This window comes from Hemiscyllium ocellatum, chromosome 2 (assembly GCF_020745735.1).
Source record: "Hemiscyllium ocellatum isolate sHemOce1 chromosome 2, sHemOce1.pat.X.cur, whole genome shotgun sequence".
Classification (NCBI taxonomy): domain Eukaryota; kingdom Metazoa; phylum Chordata; class Chondrichthyes; order Orectolobiformes; family Hemiscylliidae; genus Hemiscyllium; species Hemiscyllium ocellatum.
Window position 1 is genome coordinate 23,326,670 of NC_083402.1, and position 22,809 is coordinate 23,349,478.

A 22,809-nucleotide genomic window follows, 5' to 3' on the forward strand; every position below is an offset into this window, starting at 1 on the left:
GGGCCAATTATCTCAGGAAAGCCAAGTTGGAATGGAGGCAGTCCATGGAAAATTAATAGGTTAATACCCATTATCGAAGGAATGCCTTATGAGGTGAGGTTGAGTAGATTGGACCTGTCCTCTTTGAAGTGGACAAGAGGGAAGCTAATTGAAATATGCAAGATTTCCAGTGGACTTTAGAGAGCAGATGCTGCAAGGTTATTTCCCCTTATGGGAGAGTTTAGGGCCAATATTTCCGGCCTGCTAAATATTGAGGACTGTATAAAGAACTAACCTGTTTCTCTTTAACCTGTCCAGTAATCTAAGTGGATGTTACATTTTTAGAAATCGTCCTGTCTTGTGTGCTTTGGGGAGTGGGTTTTTGTTTTGTTTTCATTTTGGATGCTGTGTAACATAAATATTTATCCTTTTGTTTTAGTCAAATCTAGTAGAAAAGCATGATTGTTCTGAAAGTCAGAACACACAAGGAAGCAAATACTTTCTCTTGAAAATATGCTTTGGTCTGTCACTTGAGAGTGAAGAAAAGGGAGAAAATGCATTCTGTAACGTCTATTTTGATTACTGGAAGAGTAAAACAGAAACAGGTCAGTTTTTAATACATTCTACAATATTTAGTAGGCCGGATGGATTGTCTCTTGGCTTCTTCAAAACAAATGGAGCTTGGAGGGCTCTAAATTAACAATCAAAATTTGGTTAATTCTCTGCAGTCAAAAAATGTAATCAATCAGGTAAAATTATTTCTTCCTTGTTCACTGTCCAGGCTGACTTTATTTTTAGAACAGTATTCTTTTTTTTGCTGAATGCTGTGATTCCAGTTGACGGAAATTTTGGGAAATTCAGATTCCAGAGCAAAACCTGTGTTGGTAGACAACAGGTTTTATCTTTCCCTTTGTTTACTGGGGAGGTCATGCATATATTTACAAGAGGCTGCCAATGCATTATTGACAAAAAAATCATATAAAGGTTTATTACAAGAAAGAAAATAAACACAAACTTTATCACATTAAGTAAGAACAATTGAATTGGTGTCATTGCAGACATCAAAGATTCAGCCTGTTTTTCCTGGCGCTTTCCTTACATACCCTCCACCCTTAGTGAAAAGTCACCCTTACCGACATGTAAATGCTTCTTGCTGAATTGATATCACTGTAATTTAGCAAATGCTTCCATATTTCATAGTTTCTTCAGGTAATGCATGTCCCTAAGCTGCCTAAAACAATTTGCTCACTTAGCTCCCTTTTTGTTCAACATATGTTCTGTCAATGCATGCCAATAACAGGCATGTAGAATAGCCCTTTTCAACTTTGACACTCACACAGATACTTACTTCTGAATTTTAATTCGCACTGACTTCTAACCGTCTTAGGAATTCACTCCAGCCCTCACAGCTTAAAGACTAGTAACAATTGATCTCTGTCGTTATGCTCCTCTTCAAAGGTCACTATGAGGAATCATCTATATGCCTCCTGAAGAGTTATCTCTCTGTGAGACAAACATAAATTTGGAAATAATGGAGGTTTGTAAGGGAGGGGGCACTACAATTGTCATGAGCAATTTAATCTGCATAATGACTGGGCATGTCAGATGGGCAAAGGTAACATGGGAGATGTATTTGTAGAAGGCATGAAGGATATTTTCTTAGAGCAATATGTTAAAGAACCTACCTGCGAACAGGTTATTTTAGATCGAGTAATGTATAATCAGTTAGAATTAAAATAAATCTCATAGTTAAATAAAAACTGAAAAAAAATGCTGAAACTGTAAATCAGAGACAAAAATCGAAATTGCTGGAAAAGCTCAACAGGTTGAGCAGGATCTGTGAAGAGAAATCAGAGTTACCAGCAGGTCAAGTTCTGAGGAAGGGTCACTCGACCCAAAACATTAACCCTGATTTCTCTGCACAGATCCTGCCAGGCTGGCTGAGCTTTATCAGCTATTTCTATTTTTATCTCATATTTAAAGATCTTTTGATGGAGAGGGTAACAATCACAACATGGTGGAATTTCAAAGTCAGTTTGGGAGAGAACAACTCTGGTCTGAAAGCAATGTCGTCAACCTACATTCTATGTACAACTCCTTCATGAAATCATACACTGATTTGGCTTAGGCTGTTTTGTGTGACACTCCTATTGTTGGGAGATTCCTTCCTGCATCAGCACTGTCTAGTCTTATTAGAATTTTATATGTTTCTATGAGTGCCACCCCCTCATTATTCTGAATCCAACAAATATAGTCTTAACTGATTCAACCACTCCTCACACATCAGTATTTCAACCCCAGGAATCAGTCTAGAAAGTTTTTGTTGCACTCTGTCAACAGCATGAATATTCTTCCTCAGATGACAAGAGCAAAGCTGCACACAGTATTACAGCAACAAAAGCAGACATTGCTGTTGAAACTCAACAGATCTGGCAGCAGCCAATGGTGGAGGATAGAGCAGAGTTACTGTTTCAGGTCCAATGATCCTTCTTCAGAAATCTGAAGAAGGGCCTGAAGGTTTCAAAGAAGGGTCACTGGGCCTGAAATGTTAACTCTGTTTTCTCTCCACAGATGCTGACAGACCTGCTGAATTTCTACAGCAATTTCTGCTTTCATCTCAGGTTTCCAGCATCTGTAGTTCTTGGTTTCATTTTATCACAATATTCATGGTGTGGCCTCGTCAAGGCACTATATAATTTCAGCAAGACATCCCTGTGCCTGGATTCAAACCTATGAAGGTAAATATGACATTTACCTTCTTTACCTTCAGCTACCAGCAGAGGAGAACATCTAGGTCTCCTTGTAGATTCCACATGCTCAACTTATTGCCATTCAAATAATAATCAACTTCCTTTGTTTCATACGAAAGTGGACATCTTCACATTTGTCCACATTATACTATATCTGCTATGCATTTGCCCTCTGACCTACCTTGTCCGAATCACACTGGAACATCTCTGTGTCCTTCTCACTGTCCAACCAGCTTTGTTCCTCCTGCAAACCTGGCAATATTACATTTAGTTACCTCTTCTAAATCATGAATATTTTTTGTGAATAGCAAGGGTCCTGGCACTGATCTCTATGATATCCTACTAATCACTGTCTGCTATTTTAGAATTCTAATTTGGAAAAAAAGATGTATTTATTCCTACTCTTTGTTTCCTGTCTGACAATCAGATTTCTATCTATCTCAATACACTAACCCCAATCACATTTGCTTTATTTAGCACACTAATCTGTCATGTGGTCCTTTGTTGAAATCTTTCTGAAAGTCCAAATAAACTACATGCACTGGCTTCCCCTTAACAATTCATTGACTATACCCTTGAAGAAATCCAGTAAATTTGGTAAGCACAATTTCTCTTCCATAAATCACGATGATTCTGTTCAACTCCACCACTGGTTTAAAATTGACTGTTATTAAATCATTTATAATAGACTGTAGCATTTTCTTGCTACTGGCATCAGGTTGGCTGCTCTATAATTCCCTGTTTTCTCTCTACCTCCCCTTTGAAAAAAGAGGATATATATTATCTACCCTCCAATCAACTTTTCCAAAGTCTATAGGTGTTATGGATCCCACAAAATCCCTCAAAATGTGTTCAGAAGATAGCCTAGACTCTAACTTTTTTCTTATTTTTAAGATAAGTGTAAGATATTGCTTTCCAGATGCAATTTGATTGGTCAAACTACTCAACTTTGAGTAAATACATATTTTATAAACCACAGTGAAAATACAGACAAAAAATAATTAACTCTATCAAAATGTTTTATAAAATTATACAACTATATGTATTAACTGCTACTAATTTACTTTTCTAGTATTGTACATCCCATAAATACACCTATGTTAAAGGCACATCCAGTAAACTAGATTGTCTCCAATGCAATTCTAGCAGCAGAAATAGAACTCTCCAGCTTTTAGCTGTGACAGAGAGGAATAAGAGCTTCCATATCCAGCATCAAGACTCCAGCAATTGCAGAAAGCTAAAACTGAAAATCCTGGTTCTGTGTGAGCTTGACCCCACCCATTCAGGCTGCTTCTATTTGTCCAACATTAAAGAAAAACAAGTCCTCACAATCTGTTTACTGGCTTTTTAGCAGGCCACTCAGTATTTCTTCATACAAAATGGACAAAATTCACCTCCTAAAGCCATAGTATCATCAGAGTAGAAACACAGAAGATGACTATCGATACATCTGTTATTTTTAGGACCACTTTCTGAAGTATTTGGCCTTTATTGGCCTTTAATCCTATTAATTTCTTCAACACCATTTCCTTGCTAATGCATATTTCCTTTAGTTCCTCCTTCTCACTAAACCCTGTGAATGCAACATTTCTGGTATGTTATTTGTGACGTCTCTGTGAACATATAGCCAAAGTATGTGTTTAGTTGGCCAGACAGTTCTTTGTTCACCTTTACAAATTCCAGTTCCTGCTTTTGAGGGACCCAAATTTGCCTTCACCAATCTTTTTCTCTTCACACCCCTAAAGAACTTTCTACAGTCAGATTTTCTATTCCCCACAACCATACCATCATACTCTGTTTTCCTTCTGTTAATCAATCCCTTTGTTCTCTTTTGCTAATTCTAAATTGTTCCCAGTCATCAGGTCTGTTGCTATTTCTGGCCATTTTGTAGAATGGGTAGACTTTGCTAAAAGTGCCCATGTCATGACAGGATCAGGGTGTGAGGGTGAGAGAAGAGCATGGAAGGCCAGTATCCAGGCTGTAAAGTGATTGAACGCAATGTTGAATCCTAGAGGCACAAGGTCCCCAATCAGAAAATGATGTGCTGTTCTTCAAGCCTGTGCCAAGGCTCCCTAGAACACTGCAGCAAGCTTGAGACAGAGATTGGCCAGGGAACACGGTGGTGTGTTGAAGTCATCTGGAAGCTCAGGGCCATTATTATGGATTGGAGTGCAGATGTCCTGCAAAATGGTCATCCAGTCTGCATTTCATCTCCCCAATGTAGACGTGACCATATTGTGAGCAGTGAATACAGGAGACTAGAATGAGTGAAAGTGCTGGTAAATCGTTGCTTCACCTGAAAGGTATGTCTGGAGCCTTGGTGAGAAGGCAGCATTTAACAGACAGGGATTACACCTTCTGCAATTATATGGAAATGTGGGTACATGTTAGGAGTGGACCAAAGTGTCCTGAAGGGAACAGTTCCTGTGGAAAGCTAACAAGGGAGGGGAGGGAATATGTGTCTGGTTGTCGCATCCTACTCAAGATAGCAGAAATGGCAACTTACAATGCTTTGGATGTGGATTCTAGTGGGTGGTACATGAGGAGCGGTTGGGGGGGGTGGGGTGACATATCATTGTTGTGGGAGAGAAGAGAAGGAGTGAGGACAGAAGCACAGGCACTTCTAAGGGTCCTGTCAACCACAGTGATGGGCAATTCTGTATTGAGGAAAAGGATGGCCATTTCTAAAACCCTCTATGGAGGATAGCATCATCAGAGGAGATGTGACAGAAATGCAGAAGCAGGGAGAATGGGACGGAGTCCTTACAAGACGCGGGATATGAGGATGAACAGTACAGTTGGGAGTCAGGGAGGCCAGTTTATCCCCAGAAAAGGACACAGTGATGTCGAAGAATGGAAGGGAAGAGTTTGAAATGGATCAAGTGAAGGTGAGAGCAGGATGGAAATTGAAAGTGAAATTAATATACGATGACAATTTCAAACAAGGCAAACAAGGGAAGAAACACCAATCACAGAATCCCAACAGTGTGGAAGCAGGCCATCCAGCCCATCAAGTCCACACTGACCCTCCAAAAAACATCCCATCTGGATACACCCTCAACCCTATCCCCTGTAACCCTACATTTCTCATTCTGGATTAGTGGAGCTGGAAGAGCACAACAGTTCAGGCAGCATCCAAGGAGCAGTAAAATCGACATTTCGGGCAAAAGCCTTTCATCAGGAATAAAGGCAGTGAGCCTGAAGCGTGGAGGGATAAGCTAGAGGACGGTGGGGGTGGGGAGAAGGTAGCATAGAGTACAATGGGTGATTGGGGGAGGGGATGAAGGTGATAGGTCAAGGAGGAGAGGGTGGAGTGGATAGGTGGAAAAGGAGCTAGGCAGGTCGGACAAGTCCAAACAAGTCATGGGGACAGTGCTGAGCTGGAAGTTTGGAACTAGGGTGAGGTGGGGGAAGGGGAAATGAGGAAACTGTTGAAGTCCACATTGATGCCCTGGGATTGAAGTATTCCGAGGCGGAAGATGAGGCATTCTTCCTCTAGGTGTCTGGTGGTGAGGGAGCGGAGGTGAAGGAGGCCCAGGACCTCCATGTCCTCGGCAGAGTGGGAGGAGGAGTTGAAATGTTGGGCCCACGGGGCGGTGTGGTTGATTGGTGCGGGTGTCTCAGAGATGTTCCCTAAAGCGCTCTGCTAGGAGGTACCCAGTCTCCCAATGTAGAGGAGACCGCATCGGGAGCAACGGATACAATAAATGATATTGGTGGATGTGCAGGTAAAACTTTGATGGATGTGGAAGGCTCCATTAGGGCCTTGGATAGAGGTGAGGGAGGAGGTGTGGGCGCAGGTTTTACAGTTCCTGCGGTGGCAGGGGAAAGGTGCCAGGATGGGAGGGTGTGTTGTAGGGAGGCGTGGACCTGACCAGGTAGTCATGGAGGGAACAGTCTTTGCGGAAGGCGGAAAGGAGTGGGGAGGGAAATATATCCCTGGTGGTGGGGTCTTTTTGGATGTGGCAGGAATGTCGGTGTATGATTTGGTTTATGCGAAGGTTTGTAGGGTGGAAGGTGAGCACCATAGAACATAGAACATAGAAAAATACAGCGCAGTACAGGCCCTTCGGCCCTCGATGTTGCGCCGACCGAAGCCTACCTAACCTACACTAGCCCAATAACCTCCATATGCTTATCCAATGCCCGCTTGAATGACCATAAAGAGGGAGAGTTTACCACTAATACTGGCAGGGCATTCCATGAACTCACAACCCGCTGAGTAAAGAATCTACCCCTAACATCTGTCCTATACCAACCTCCCCTTAATTTAAAGCTGTGTCCCCTAGTAACAGCTGACTCCATACGCTGAAAAAGGTTCTCACTGTCAACCCTATCTAAACCCCTAATCATCTTGTAACAGGGGTGTTCTGTCCTTGTTACGGTTGGAGGGGCAGGGTCTGAGGGCGGAGGTGCGGGGTGTGAATGAGATGAGTTGGAGGGCATCTTTAACCAAATGGTTTGCAATTCCAAGTGGGAAGCAGCAGCATTTGCACAGATCATTGATGGTAGCTGGACAGTTGGGAAAAGAATTCTTAAAGCACATAGAGTACACAAGCAGGGAGATGATGTTGAACTTGTACAAAACACTTGGTAGACCTCAACTGGAGTATTGTGTACAGTTTTGGGCCACACATTGTCGGAAAAATGTGAATGCATTGCAATCCTTTACCACACAGCACCAAAAACAAGCTAATCACCTTCAATCACAGCTTTGACAAAGGGTCAGTTAGACTCAGAATGTTAGCTCTTTTCTCTCCTTACAGATGCTGCCAGACCTGCTGAGATTTTCCAGCACTTTCTCTTTTGGTTTCAGATTCCAGCATCTGCAATAATTTGCTTTTATTTTAATCACCTTCAATGTTTACCTCCTTTTGTCAGAAATCACCGCGGTAGAAACAAATCTTCATTAACATTCCAGGGGTTCCTGTTCTCTGACACTTGATTAGACCACTGAACTGGAACGATGGCATAATTATTTTAAGAAAGCTCTTCAGAATTGTGACCAATCCTTTCTGCAATTATACTTTGACAAAATCTATAAGTGTATATGAGTCAACTTTCATCACAATATATTCCTAATTCCTTGACTCCAGTGGCAGAATTATGACCATTAGATTTTCATCCACCTTCATTGTTTGTTGAGCAAATGTCAAATGCTTTTTGGCCAAGTCCCATGTTTAATTTTTCTTGGAAATTAAAAAGAGGTTTTTTATTTGTCCAACTACCAACACGTTTGGATTCTTCTACTGCTACAGCATTAAAGTTAAACTGCATACAGGAGGTAGTTTTGAAGGACACAAAATTTTCTCCTGGAGTGTTTTATTTTGACTTGTTGCAATCCTTTTTCTGTTTTGAACTTATACATTGTTTTGTGGATCTGAACAAGAAGTGGTGCTTGCATTACTGAACAAGGAACCACATAAATCATTGCTTGCAATATAGCGGAGAAGCTGAATGTATAGTATTTATTGATTGTAGAACGACAGGAAACTCTTAAACATGATTGGATTTGTAAAGTACATCCGACAATATCGGTTTCACCCAACCACAAGCTGTGCCAATGTATCTGATAGTGAACAACAGAAACTAGGAACATATTGGATATCAAAGTGAAATGACTGCTAACCTAGATTACGCCAACGGCAGAATTTCCCACTTTGTCTAGTGCAACACAAGAAATAAACTATTTTCTGACAGGAAATAGAGAAGACTTTCTCTGTGGAAAGTGGAAGAAAAGGAAAATAAAATCTATTGTTCTGCTGTGGTCTAGTGTATAGACTTCTGTTCCCCTTGTTTCCACATGCTGATATAACTTATGCATTTGATTTTTGACCTTGTTTACCTTTGACCTTACATATCTTCAACTTCCTCTACTGCACAAATGGTAACTGTGCTTTTAATTGTCTGGCCCTAAGCTTTAAATCATTCTCTCCCCAAGCCTCTCTACGTCTTCAATTCTTCAACTTTTATAGACTGTATACAATCTATCGCTTTGACAAAATTTTATTTCTTGCCCTAAGTTCTCTTTATGTAACTTGATTACATCCCATCCTATTTGATAATATGTATTTAAAGCATTGAAATTCATGCAATGTGAAAAGTGCTGAATAAATGCAAATTCTGGCGATGTTCTTTTTAACCTGTTAACTTTGTTGCAGGTCACCTGTCACCAGTAGGAATCTATTAGAAATGAGTTGAGTCTACAACTTTCTGTGTTGGCTTATCTTTATTGCTATCCCTGCTCAGTATCTGCCACATTTCATAATATTTCAGAGAGGTACAGGAATCATTGCATGCACTGCAACTTGACACTTATTCTTGTAAGATGCATTCAGAAAAAAAAGGAATACATTCTAAAGCATTGTATCCAATATCATTCACATAAGAATATGTAATATAACATGATGTTGTGAATGTCTAAAAGATAGCAAGTGAGTAATAAATAATTCTATGAAAATAATACGATAATAACAAATACTAACAACAAAAAAAGAGGCCTGTTTTGGAATTTGTTTTCCAGTTCTGGTCACCTTGCTATAAGAAGGATATTAATTATTAAGCTTGAGAGGGTTGAGCAGAGATTTACTGGAATGTTGCTGGGAATGGGAAGTTTGAGTTATAAGGAGAGGCTGGATAGGATGGGATTTTTTCACTGTAGTGTAGGAGGTTGAAGGCCAACCTTTTAGAGGTTTATAAAATCAAGAGGGGGACAACAGCCTGTAACCTCATGGTCCATCACTTCCCTGTGCATGTTCCATAATATTATGCTTCTTTCTTTGTGCCTATTCTCCTTTTTATTGTGGATCATGTTTACACTATGTTATGAAGGATGCTGGGAAAGTTGTTAAAATAGTTTCTGTAGATAGTATGGAGTGCTCTGTGCCTGATAGTGAAGGGAGTGAATACCGTAATTTGATTGATGGAGTGCTGATCAAATGAGCTGATTTGTCCTGCATGGTTTTGATCATCTGCGTCTACATATACAGGCAAGGTGGAAATTTAACCTGATCAAAGTAAGCATAACATAAATATGTGCAATCCTTCAATTTTCAAAATGGAAGTATCAGTGCAAAACCTTTGATATCTGATTCTAGTTCCCAATTCCTCCAGAAAAATGCTGAGTTGTGCCAATGTCATAGAATCATATCCATCTACCGCACAGAAAACAGCCTTTTGGTACATTGGGTCTGCTGGACTCAAAAAGAAACACCAAATTATTCACATCCCAATTTTCAGTACTTGGCCGCTATTTCTTGGCATTATTGAGGACAGTGTCAAAGCTACTATTACAGTCTAGTTCTGGACACCACTTTTCAGGAAGAAATTTGATGAGCTGGCAAGGAAGAGTTCAGACCATAAAACCAACGTGAGTAATAGTGAGAATCAGAGTTTAGTACCATGACACAGGAGGAGGAGGAGGAGTGAGAAACTGGAAAAGTTCAGAGCTTGTTGTGTTGCCGTGAGTATGGGAACTCCATTTGGAGCAGAAATTAAGGAATGATGCCACAGGAATTTCAGTGAGTACTGCAGATTCTGGAGATTAGAGCCAAGAGTGTAGGCTTTTGCCTGAAACATCAATTCTCCTGCTCCTCGAATGCTGCCTGACCTGCTGTGCTTTTCCAGTACCATACTCTTGACAGGAATTTCATATGTACATTAGCTGGAACTAATTATTGCCCTAACCCAAGACAAAGTGCTTGTTTTATCATTTCTCTGATGAACACTAGAAACTAAAACAGATTTGGAGGCAGCAGTTTCAGCCAGTATTTCTAATCGAACTCAAGGAAAGAAAATTATCGAAAGAAATGTGTTATATATTAGTTATATAACTTACACAAGTTATAGGTCCAGTAGACGGAGCTGATTTACAAGTGATGGGAAGAACTTCTACTTTCCGGTAATCTCCAATTTACTGTAAACAGTATACAGTAAGGTTAACATAAATTAAAGTTATTCAAAATAACAAAAATTAAGATAAGTTAAAAGTAAGATTAAGGTATAGCAGGGCAGCTCAGCCAAGCCGAATGTTTAGCTTGTGGCATGTTGGCAGTTGTGGATGTTTCATGGGACCTGGACAAACTGATGTAGATGAAGTTCAGCAGTACTCAGCCCTTCCTCTTCTCTGCATTGTTTGATCCCATGTCTTATTATCCTGCCTCGAATAATCTCACTGCATCCTTCCCATCCTGCCCTGGACTGCCTCAGACAGTCTTTCCTCATTCCATTTAGAGTACAGCCACCCTCTTTCCCTAAGGCCTGAGCTATTCCCCTTTGCCTGCCACGACCTGATCTCAACCATTACCTATCATTGAACAATGCTGTCCAGTGAACAAGAGGCAGGTGGTATTCCAACTCCAGCAAGGTGACTACCTCACTTGTTAAATGCCACTTTGTCATGTCTCTGAAAGCATGTATTCTTCGCTCACAGAAATATTAACTTTAAGATGGAAAACTTCATTCTGCCAAGTTCATGAGCAGGAATGACATGTAGGTTCATGCAAAGAGGGCTTCCTGACACTTCCATCAGGAAGCTCGACTTCCCTTCAATCTTGTGAGATTTTAATACTATACATTCATCCCTGTTGAAAAGCTGATTTTTAACCTCCTGCACAATTGATTTGCCCTATCCACCAAGATTCCTGTTCCCAGAAGCAGCAGGTGTTTTGACCCACAATATATCTTTTGTACACTTTTTTTAAAGTGGGATAAAAAAAAATCAAACACACTCTCCCCATTTAAGTAATATTCAGCTCCTCTATTTTTCCAATGAAGGTGAATAACTTCACATTTTCCCACATTGTATTCCTTATGTCAAGTTTACTTAACCTGCCCGAATCCCTCTGTATTCTCTTTGTGCTTCCTCACTGCTTTCCTACCCACCTATTCTTGTGTTATCCACAATAGTGGCAATAGTACATTCACATCATACTCCTAACTTATGCCTTATGACGTTTGTGAAGTAAAAAAGTGACTTCCTCACTGTAAGATTCCTAGCCTCTGGCCTGCTCTTGTAGCCACTGTATTTATGTAATGAGTCCTGTTCAGTTTATGTTCAATGGTAGCCATCAGGGTGTCATGTTTTTTGACAACAGAGCATTGTTGTTAAAGCCAGAATTTGCCCTTGAACTGAGTAGCTTGTTATAAGATACCAGTTAAGAGTCATTCAGCTTCCTCTGTGTCTAAGTCACATTTAGAAACTGCCAGCTAAGTGCAGAAGATTCCATTCCTGAAGGAGTATTTGAGAACCAGATCAGTTTTTACACTGATTGAAAATAGTTGTTATGGTCATTTTGACTGAAACAATATTAATTTCCACAAATAATTTATTGAGTTTAAAGTATATTTGCCGCTGTGGTTAAAGTTGCCTGAACCTATGAATGACTAACACTATGCCAATACCTTTGCAAACAAATCACCTTCCAATTTATTGTAAAACAGAGCAGGCCGGGTTTATGCCATTAAACAGACCTCTGTATCAAGGGAGATTCATGAGCCTAGATTTTATGGGATGTCCAGGAGGGTGCTGGGAGACCTGAGATGGGATAAGGTCAGGTAGGGTAACAGAAGGTGGATATGCCTTTTGCTTATCCATTACTGCTGGCTTGTTTATCGCAGTAAGGAAGTTAGCAGATCATTTTCACCCTCCTTAGGCCAATTATTGTTATCTAGTAGGGACCACTTACAGGCTTGTTCCACTCAAGACTGGTATTCTACCACTGGAGTTTATACACTTTGCTCCATATAGCGGACACCAAGTATATCCTGGCCACTTGCTTCGAGGCTTATTGCAGGAACTGCTTACAGCTTTGGTTGCTGATGACATAAGCTGTGGAATACCTTCCCAACATATTGGGGGGGGGGGGTGTGGTTTTGGGTTGGGGTGCCAGGTGGAAAGTGCGAGGCAATGTATTAGTGGTTTCAGTTATGCTATTAGGGACTAATGCCCAGAGATTAATCTGTGAAACAATTCTAGAGTAAGTATCTGGGTAAGCATCTGTACCTCAAACTTCCAACATTGAGATCAGCATGAGACACATTCAGGGAGACACCTGATCTGTGCAAATCAATGTATCTGAAAGTTAAAACACCCACGCAAATATACTGCATGTGTGCAAAGTTTCTGGTGAGTCCTAAAATTTAACAGTGCCTTAATTTATTATCATTACCTCATTATCACCCCCAGTATTAGAAGATCTAACTTGACACATTTTTAAGTAGAAAAAGATGATTTACCCTCAACTCTTTACATAGTTAAAGAAAACTTCCCTTCAACAAATGCTTTTCAAAACACTGCAAAAATCACCTATTGTACTTGATGCACTTCTAAGAATAACTTGTATTACTGCCTGAACTGTGGAGATTTAAAAACTAACTTTTGGACGTATAATTGTATGTTCTCTGAATAGTTCTTTTCAAGCAGAAAGATAACCTCTTCAGGAAATAGATTGCTCTTTTCACAAATCTTGGGTTAATTGTCTTCATTTTTCCAATGAATGAAAATCAAAATAGTGTTTGTGATTGATTTTTGCCTCTGCATTTTTCACATAATCGGAATACATTAATAACAATGAATGCAAAATGGCCAATCAGGATTACTTCTCATAAAGCTGCATTCATACTTGTCAAGGACCCTGAATTAGATGGCAATTGAAAACATTTGATGAAAATGTCTTGGAGTCTCACCTTGGAGCATGCAACGTTTAGTCAAAATGATCGAATTAAGATTCATGCAAATCCATGTTCAGATTGAGGTTCCATACTTTAACGTTAACTACCTGTTTGAATTATTAAAGAAACTTGGAAATTATTGAAGGAGTAAGCCGTCCAACCCCTTGAGTCTGCTCTGCCATTCAATGTGATCATGGCTGAGCATCCCACTCTGTTTCCTGTTTCCACTTCCTTCCCATGCCGTTTGATCCCTTTATCTTAAAGAACCAAATCTAAAACCTTCTTGAAAACATTCAATGTTTAGCCTCAACTGCTTTCCATGCCAGAAAATTTCACAGGCTCATGACACTGGGTGAAGAAATTTCTCATCATTTCAGTCCTAAATGGTCTAACACTACATCCTTAGACTGTGATCCCTGGTTCTATTTTCTTTCTAATAGCCTGTTTGTAAGAATGTGATTGCATGTCATTTCTTGCAAATAATGTGAGTCCAGAATTAGACAATAGACAATAGGTGCAGGTGTAGGCCATTCTGCCCTTTGAGCCTGCACCACCATTCAGTATGATCATGGCTGATCATCCTTAATCAGTATCCTGTTCCTGCCTTATCTCCATAACCCTTGATTCCACTATCCTTGAGAGCTCTATCCAACTCTTTCTTAAATGAATCCAGAGAGTGGGCCTCCACTGCCCTCTGGGGCAGAGCATTCCACACAGCCACCACTCTCTGGGTGAAGAAGTTTCTCCTTATCTCTGTCCTAAATGGTCTACCCCGTATTTTTAAGCTGTGTCCTCTGGTTTGGCACTCACTATAACTCCATAAGACTGAGACTGTTTTGAAGCCACTCATTTTTGTTGTCTCAAATGTTGTATATTGAATCTTGCTTGCTGTACCTGACATCAAAATTTACAGAATGAAAGGCAATGGGATTTTGAGAGAATTAGAAATACATCGGAATTTGAATCTCTATTACGGAATGCTTGTAATAAAGTACTTCTGACTTCATATATCTTTGATGACAGGTGTGGCATTTGTCCCACAGTAACTTACTGAGCATGATAAGATCATCGGAACATAGGAACATACAATCAGTAGTAGGTCATTTAGCCCTTTGAGCCTGCTCCACCATTCAGTAAGATCATGAATGATCTATGGCCTCCCTGCCTTTGGCCCTTTGCTTAACAAAATTCATCTAGCTTGGATTTAAAACTAATAATTGATTTAACATCACTGTCATTTGTGAACCTCTGTCACCCTTTGTGTATAGAAGTACAGCAAGCCTTTTATTAACCCGCACCAACAGGCGACTGTGTGGAGTTTGCACGTTCTCCCCGTGTCTGTGTGGGTTTCCTCCGGGTGCTCCAGTTTCCTCCCACAGTCCAAAGATGTGCGGGTCAGGTGAATTGGCCATGCTAAATTGCCCGTACTGTTAGGTAAGGGGCAAATGTAGGGGTATGGGTGGGTTGCGCTTCGGCGGGTCGTTGTGGACTTGTTGGGCCGAAGGGCCTGTTTCCACACTGTAAGTAATCTAATCCAAACTAACCTTGGGTTCCAGGAGTTTGCTGGTTGATCAAGTATTCCAGATATTCAAGAGGTATGCATAATTGCAGTTAGCCCTGACCAAGCGACAATGATCTCAAAAAATCTATTTAAAAAAAACAACACTCCTCTTAAAATAAAAGTTAAAAAGAATTGTAATAGAAGTGTAATGCAAGGGTATACACATCACTGTTATGCTTTATTTGCAGCATGAATAATCAGACTTGGTTAATAGCAGTATTTTAGATTTTGTCCTAACTGGTTTATCACGAGTACCAGTTGATTAAGGTGCTGGGTAAAACAAAATTTACTATGCAGGTTGTTCTGGTATAATGCGACAGTTGCTTTCCTCTGTAACCCTGTGCTATAGGAAATCACACTATTGAAAACTGTTGTCGAAAAGTGCGCTGTCGAAAATCACTGGAGAATATCATTATACCTGTCCAATAGAAAGTTCACTTTATCCAAATGTTGTCCACAATTCATCAATCGTGTTATAGCTGAATTGTGTTGACAAAATGCACTTAATACCAGAAAGAACTGCAGATGCTGTAAATCAGAAATTGCTGGAAAATCTCAGCAGGTCGAGCAGCATCTGTGGAGGGAAATAAGAGTTAACATTTCAGGTAAAGTGATCCTTCCTTAGAACTGATGGTATCTAGGAAAATATCAGTTTGTATGCAGAAGATATGATGGGGTGAGGTTGTAAGGAATAAACGATAGCTGGAGATATAGCCCAAAGAGAAAGAACAGTTGGACAGACAAGGAGGTGGATAACAATCTGACAAGGAGGGTGAATAGCTATTGGTGGGGACTGTTAGTGGCTAACAATGTGTGTTTGCACAAACCTACACATTGTTTTGCCAGGATAGTGTACAGAGTAGCATTGATGGAACATACAAGGTTTTGCAGATGTCTCATCTAAATATTGAAATCTATTAAAAATTTGACTCCCTCAGTGCTCACTTTGTGTGTTACAGCCATCGGCTATTTTGTATCACAACTGTGATCATGTGTCTTTGTGCTACGCTTGTCTGCTGTATCAGAAGTATTTGAGCCACTATGCCAAAGTAGTTGCTTTCCACTGGAAGATGTGGAAACTTTCTAACAATGTTAGAGATCTCTCAATCTTTTACATTTGTCCCTGAAAAAACTCTTATTCACTCAAGTAGTCAATCTGCGAATAAATCATGCAACTAACTGTTGAGTAATCTCATTAAAGATGGCTAATCCTTTAATGGCAGCTTACAACTGCAATTGAAAGGCTAACTCAGCTCCACCTTTCTCCTGGTCTCCAGCACTGAGCTTAGTGATGGAATGTGAAACCTCAGCTAAGCCTTCAAAATAGACTCAGCTGTCATACTAGCCCTTGGGAAATGAAAGCAATAAAGTGTATTGAAACTGTAGGAACAGACAATAACATTTCTAGTCTAAGCTACACCAAATGGCCTGCACGTCAGTATACTCCAGTGGTGGGTCCTTGTTTTAATTTACTCTAACTGATAGCTGCAGCCAATATTCCTTATTTTACAGGATTAAAGATTTAAATGATTTCAAATCGTAACACTTAGAGAGACTATCTTCACACCAAGAGTGGTATATCAATACAATAAACATATGACTCCCACATTGTCAATTAAAATGGTGTCTTTGAACTCAGCGCTAATTTCAAAAGGCTTGCTGAATTCATGTTTCCTACCCATATGATTCACATCCCTTGTGAAGAACTGCTGTAAGTAAAATTGCAATCTATTGGACATGGGGATGAGAATTCCATGTTGGAGCCCTGCCTGCCACTGTTAAAAGTTTCTGGAGGAAACCTGAGTCTGCAAAAATCCAGGGTCCAAAAAATGCCATTTTTACAACACCTTTTTATCACAAAATAAATGCCCCAATGCGTCTTACAGTATCAGGTATGACTGCATCAACCGAGATAAGGGGTTTATAGAAGGGATCGCAAAAAGTTGCATCAAAGAGATAATTAATGGAACACATCTTACAAGAGGAAGAAAGACATCAATGTTCAGCAAAGCGTATGGTGGGAATTCCAACATTTGGTGTTGAGTCAGCGAATAGCATGAGCATCAATGATGGACTGACAAAAATTGGGAAGGTTCAACATTGGAGGAGCATAGAGATTTTGGAAGTCCATTTGGTTGGCGAGGTGATTTGGAAAATAGCCTGAGAATTTTAAAATTGGGATGAGAGAAGATTGGCAACTGAGGTGGATCAATGAGCCCATGGATGACCAAGGCTTTGTGCGTGTTAGGATATGGGCAGCAATGGATGGATTCACAATGCAATACGGCTAAGAAAATAATCTCATTTTTTTTGGTCCTATTCAAGTAGGAATCCTTGAGGGAGCATTTAAATGGACTATAATAATTAAATACTGTCCTCTCTTGAAATTCTTTTTTGGAATAAATCAGCATTCACTTAAATCTTTTACTTTATAACAGCTTCATGCTGATGTATCTTTATACTGAGACATGTAGTGCTTCAAGAAGGTGACTTGTCACCAGATCTCCTAGATAATGAGATTTGGGAAACAAATACTGATTTTACCAGAGTCACCTGAATGAATAAGGAAAGGGCTTTTCCAATGCTGTTTCATTTTGTGTTACACTGTCATCCTTTAATCATTTGACTTCCCCTGTTCTCCAATTTAGCATAACCTGGCAATTTGCTCTTCCTTCTTTCGCCCACCTCTCCACTGCCCTGTACTTGCTTTTATCTGATAATATCTCAAGCCTTTTCCGGTTCTGATGGAAAATCATGAAAGATCATCTCTCTTTTAAGTCTCCCCAGGTGCTGCCTGACCTGCTGTTTTAATATTAGTCAAATTTGATCAATAATAACATGCAGTTTGCTTATTTTAATTAAATGTAGACGTGGAACATTCTGCAGAGCTGAATAGACAGCTATAACTTAAGCAATATTAACTTGGATGAAGCCAAATTAATTGAATGCAGTGCCTAAAGCACTGATTTTGTAGTGATTAAAGGATATTTATGAATTCTGCTTTGCCACATGTAGAGCAAGAGATGAAGTAACATTCCAAAAAAAAAAGAGACAGCCAAGTTATACAAATTAACACATACACTTAAAAAGAAAATAAAATTGCTTAAGGGGAAGCAGAAATTGTTAATAACTTTGAAGAAAGAATCTGTCATTAAGAAAACTGCAAATGTATCCACATTTGGAATACTGCTCACAGTAATGCTTGTCACATCACCAGAAGGACATGGTTGCTTCAGAGAGGGTGCAGAGAAGGTTTACTAGGATGTTACATGGTCTGGACAATTTTAGATACAAGGAGAGTTTGAATAAACTCGGATTGCTTTCACTGGAAAGGAGCCCTGGAGGCTGAGGGGAGATCAGATAGAGGTCTACAACATTATGAGAGACATAGATGGGATGGATAGTCAGAGCTTTTTCCCATTGTGGAGTGATCAACTACGAGAGGGCACAGGTTCAAGCTGAGTGGGGGAAAGTTTAGGGGACACGTGTGGAGAAAATGTTTCACATATTAGGGTGGTGGGTGCCATGAAGGTGGTGAAAGCAGGCATGTTAGCAATGTTTAAGGTGTGTCTTAATACACAAATGAATGCGGGGTGGGGGGGGCGCGCGAACAGAGGGATAAAAATCACATTGAGGCAATAAGTAGTGGGACTAAGTTAAGAGTAGAAGTTGGCACAGACTTGGTGGGCCGAAGGGCCGGTTCCTGTGCTGTATTGTTCTTTGTTTTTTGAATCAGGGAAAGATAAAAACTAAATTGATGTAACTGAATTGTTTCTTTCAGTAATTAAACTCCATTTATATTGTGAGTTTGGTATCAATGGGCAGCAGCAAAACATGTGTCGGAAAGTTAAGTTGTGGAGGACCTACAGAGACAATGGCCCCAATGAATGAGGGTTGTTAAACCAAGAGCATTGACTGCCTCCCTCTGTGATTCCATTGCCTTTGTGCTAGATCCTGACATGAAGGTGTGGTGGACCTCTGCAGAAAGGCAGTGGGGCTCCCCCTTTAAAGAGACAGATTGCTCTCATTACTGCCATCAGCACTTGGCTAAAAAGTTTGAGTTGAATTGAGACGAAGTGAAGACCTCACCATCATGTCAAACTTGGCAGGGACTGGACTGTGAGTCAGAAAAAGTGAGTTTCTAAAGCAAATGTTTCCATGTTGGACAAGGAGTTGGCTTTTATCCTCTGAATCTCTCACGTAAAGATTAGTTGCTGAAATATTTTGCTTGCCAAAAGCACTACAGGACTACTGATGTATATGACAAGAATTGCTCTGTGATGGCAGTGCGAACCCAGGTCCTCTTGGGTAACGAGGGATGGGTAACAAATACTGGCCTTTCCACTGACATCTGAATGAATGAGAAAAGTGCTTAATCTAAAGACACCCCCTAAGGGTGACCCGTACTGGCTCCACCCATTTTATGGCTGTGGGGTCGATTGCTGTGGGCCACAGGTGATGGCTTCCTGACAAAATTAACCACACCTTGGGCCTTCACCCACAGGAAATCAGTTTTCCTCTTTCCCCCAGTTTGAATTAGATATAGATTAGATTAGATTAGATCCCCTACAGTGTGGGGACTCGCCCTTCGACCCAATCAGCCCACACTGACCCACTGAAGAGTAACCCACCTAGACTCATCTCCCTCTGACTAATGCACATAACACTTTAGGCAATTTAGCATGGCCAATTCACTTGGCCTGCACATCTTTGTGGGAGGAAACCAGAGCACCCGGAGGAAACACGCACAGACACGGGGAAAATGTGCAAACTCCACCCAGAAAGTCACCCGAGGCTGGAACTGGTGTTGTGAGGTAGCAGTGCTAGCCACTGAGCCACCGAGTCCTGAAATTCCAGCTTTCCTGTCCAGCCTCTCATGGCGACCATGTCTGTGACTTAAAAATATCGCAAGGCACACAGTGCATAAGTCATGATTTATTTGGGAGCATCATTTCTTCAAAACCAAGAATCTGGCTTCATGTTTCCACTCCAAAGCTTGGGTCCAAATCTGGCCTAACAAGTCACTTGGTCTTGAGGATGTCCATTGTGGACTCCCAGCTTTAGAACTCTAGGACAATAACGCTAATTTTTTTTGCCTTTATTTCTTTATTTTTTCAAAAGTAAGATAAAATTTTGTACCTAGGCATCTTTATAGCTAAGATGGCACCAGAAATAGCGATTTTGTACACTTTTCACTTTACTCTTGTATCCACGTGCAGGTCGTTCTGCTGTAACGTGACAGTTGTGTTCCCCTGCAACTTTGCGTGATAGAAAATTTTGCTATGGAAAACCACTATACCCATTCAGTCAAAAGTTCGCGTTATCCAAACAATGTCCACAATTCGTCAATTGCACTATGGGCAATTCATGCTAATGAAATATGCATTATAGCAGAATGATCTGTACTTGAGTACACTTGACAATAGCCTAATTCTAATTCCAATTCTTGAAATTCTAAACGGAGGCCTGATCTGCCCTGTCAAGTGGATGTAACAGATCTACACACCTTTTGGGGAGCTGTCTCCAGAATCCTGACCAATATTGATCTCACAGTCACTGTCATGGAAGAACAGAATATCTAATGACTAACATTCTGGAGCTTGTGGAAGTTTGCTGTGCATGTTAGTGGCCATGACCATACATCATACAAAAGTAACTATGTTTCCAAAGTACTTCATTGTCTGGATATCCAACAGTGTAGACAAATACTGCATAACTGCATGTCTATTTCCTAACATGGCCACAGACAAACTGAGAAGTTTGGAACGCTTCACTTTGATCTGGGCAGGCAGAGAAGGCTGGTAGCTAACACCACTAGTAGCTGGTGCCAACAAGAGCATATACACAATCACACCTTTTCTGTTTGACGCACATTTATTTTCAATTACACCTCTGCAAAGTCCCTTTTGATGCTTTCAGTGTCATAGGTAGTTTAAAGATTTTGCTATTTGTACAAAGCTATCACGAAGATTCTTCATATTTGTTGAAAAGTTAAAAAGAAGATAAAGAAAAGGCAGTGGATAAACATCACGCCAGTGATTATTTGTGAATAAAGGTTTTGCAGTTTGTGCAAGGGCAACTTTTTGGCAAGTGAAATGCTGAGAATTTTGTGTTGTTTCTGTGTGTGTTCTCTCTGTCCATCATGGGCCAACTCCCCTATATAAGGAAAAAAAAATCTCATTTTATGGTTGAAAGGAAAAGCTGTTCAGAGATTTTGGAATTCAGAAATTTTTTAAAAAATTGTTGAGAACTAGTATTTTTTGGAGGGCTGAGTGTCATTTCTGAGGAGTCATGTTTCTTTCCCTGTCTCTCAGCCCAAATTCAAGGAAGCCTCCAGACCAGCATCAGACTGCGGATGATTGAAATCAGTTATGTCCAAGGGTCACTGTGCTTGAAACCTTAACTCTGTTTTCTCTCTGCGGATGCTGCTGGACCTGCTGTACTTCTCCAGCACTCACTGTTTTTATTGCTTCATGTATTTTTGGTTAGCTTCCTGACTTTTGTAATCTTGACTTCTATTGTTAACTTGCTCTCCCATCTTCATTGTCCTATGCACCAATAACCTTCATCTCCTGGTTATTGACACTGCTCCCTTCTTCCCCATTCCCATATCCCCACTATCAAATGTTTCAAAGTATGCCACTTACCTTTCCTAGCCCTGTTTGGATAATATATAGCTAGGGAAGCAACAATGAAACTTAATTTTGAATTGGAAACCACAAAATTGTACAGAGGTCGATGTGCATTTTTCACAGTTTTCCAGAAGGGAAACTAGTTAACAATCTTTGAGGTAAGGCCAATTATAATTCAACTAGTTGGTTTATTTGGATATCAAAATACAACCTGGTGACATTTCTGAACCTATTATAGAAGGAAGAAGATTTTATTTCTCTCTATACTTGTCTTCAACTCTGAAGCTCTTCAAAACTGAGCTGGTATTTTACCTCAAAAGGATACCAATGGGCTGACCTTTGTTTTTTGCATAGTTTTCCTTGCCAGGCATTCCCATTGATTGATGAATGATCTTGTCAACATAACAATTGTGGTCTTAGCAACCAGCTTTCCATCCTCCTCCATGAGTTGTGAACGTCACTGGAATAACATAATGGCCTCAAATTCACAAACTGTCATGGCAGCATGAAACACTGTTCTGGAGAAATATTTCATTTCATCTATATTCCCAGAAGCAGAACCATGTTGCGAGAATTTAATCCCTTGTGGCTTCACTTAATTTAATGGCATTTTCTTAATATAAATTAATCAAAAATCCTTCCAGGTCTTACAGGCAAAAATCTCAAGACATGGCATTCTCTGTAATTAAGAACTTTTGTGTGACCCTTAATGTGACCGTTTTATGTGATTCATCTCTGGCCCATTAGATTTCCCTTAATTTTTGCAGCCCCTGGTGAGCAAAATCTTTCATCTATATTAAAATGCTCTGATTCTCTTGGGAACTTGGTTGAAAAGGTAATTTTGCACCGGTCTTATCGTGAGCCTTTTGGGCATCATTAACTCATCTCCTGAGAGTCTGCAATAGAACCTTTACACCACTCCCAGAGGCTATGACCTCCCTCTTCTCCAGGAATTTAAAGGTGTGTTCACACCATCACTCCAAAATAAAAGGTTTAAGTTTGATGTGAGTTTCAAAAACTGATATACATAAATGCTGACAATAATTAGTAATTTAAGATAATTGTCAAAAGAACCAGGAAAGGAATGCAGACTTTTTAATACTGTCATTTCTTTAATATAACATGGAATGATTTGCCTGAATAGGTGGTGGTAGCAGATTCCACAGTAACATTCAAGAGACAATTGGCTAAGCACTTTGTGAAAAGAATTCGCTGA